Genomic DNA, 1675 nt, shown 5'->3' with positions numbered 1-1675 from the left:
GTGTGTGTGTGTGTGTGTGTGTGTGTGTGTGTGTGTGTGTGTGTGAGAAACTGCTCAGAACTTCCTTTGCAAGAAGAAACAGAACCCAACTTCATGGAAATGCCACAGAGCGTTTGAGTCAGATATGTTAATGAGCTGTGTGTGTGTGTGTGTGTGTGTGTGTGTGTGTGTGTGTGTGTGTGTGTGTGTGTGTGCGTGTGCGTGTCTTAAGACCAAGTGGAGTTTTCCTTCATCACTCAGCATTTTTACTGAAACCCTGTAAATCGTTCAACACCGAGGAGTTCGCTGAATCATCTTCTTGGATCAGTTTGACTGAAACACGTAAAATAATCAAAGTTCTGTTCGGCCCGTTCTGTTCTGGATCATGGTTCTGCTGGACCCAGTTGCTTTAGCTGTCGGACTCCAGAACCCTTTGGATTACAGAGGAGTTCCTGGTCCACTCAGTGACTGACAAGAGCCCGAACCATCAGCCTCCACCACCATGCTGATAGCTGCAGTGCATTCTGGGTAAACATCTGTCCTCTGGTCTGGTCCAGAAGTCTTGTGGTTTCTTCAGATGTACCTAAGTCATGCCGCTATGTCGTTTTTAGAGAGGAGATGCCATGACCTTTGACCTCTGACCTGCTGACTGAGGACTGCAGAGTCACTGCACGGTCTGACCTTCAGGGTGAATCTTCTGTGAAGACTCAGCTGTTTCAAATATTCTCCTGTTCTGAATAATCTTTCCAAATGACCTTTGACCCTTCTCAGATTGACTGGCAGCAACAGCTGCTTCTCTGAGGTCATTGCTGATGTCTTTCCACCTTGGCATCGCTCCACAGCTGCAATATGTCCTGCAGATTCAGAACCCTCACTGTGCTCCTCCGATGGAGCAGAACTTCCAGTTCTTAAAGGATCCAGAGACGGAGGAGAGACTCTGGAGGGTTCTGTCTAACGGCGCCGAGCTGTGAACATCCAGAGTTTCATCCTGGGATGATCAGAACAAACACTGAGGGGTCAGAGGTCACGACGGATCATTTCTGCTCATAATTCTCGTGTTTTTCTGTTTCTTTGTTCGTTGGTTTCAGTTCTCGGTGGTTAGATAAAGATCTGTGCTCGTGTTCCTGACACAAAGAGTCGTTTCCATTCGTGAAGAAAAACAGAACGTTTTGAACTCATTCACAATATTTTCAGTTTGATATTCGGTGCCGGAGTTCTTCATTCCTTTGGAAGTTCATCCCTCCTCTGGAAGCTCATCCTTCCTCTGGAAGTTCATCCTTCTTCTGGGAGTTCAACCTTCCTCTGGAAGTTCATCCTTCTTCTGGAAGTTCATCCCTCCTCTGGAAGCTCATCCTTCTTCTGGAAGTTCATCCTTCCTCTGGAAGTTCATCCTTCTTCTGCAAATTCATCCTTCCTCTGGAAGTTCATCCTTCTTCTGGAAGTTCATCCTTCCTCTGGAAGTTCATCCTTCTTCTGGAAGTTCATCCTTCCTCTGGAAGTTCATCCTTCTTCTGCAAATTCATCCTTCCTCTGGAAGTTCATCCTTCTTCTGCAAATTCATCCTTCCTCTGGAAGTTCATCCTTCTTCTGGAAGTTCATCCTTCCTCTGCAAATTCATCCTTCCTCTGGGAGCTCATCTTTCCTTTGGAAGTTCATCCCTCCTCTGCGAGTTCATTGTTCCTCTGGAAGCTCATCC

Source organism: Nematolebias whitei, chromosome 22, assembly GCF_014905685.2.
Source record: "Nematolebias whitei isolate Nwh7 chromosome 22, NemWhi1, whole genome shotgun sequence".
In the NCBI taxonomy this organism is placed as follows: Eukaryota; Metazoa; Chordata; class Actinopteri; order Cyprinodontiformes; family Rivulidae; genus Nematolebias; species Nematolebias whitei.
The sequence above is the reverse complement of the archived record's forward strand: the minus strand, read 5'-3'. Positions refer to the sequence as shown.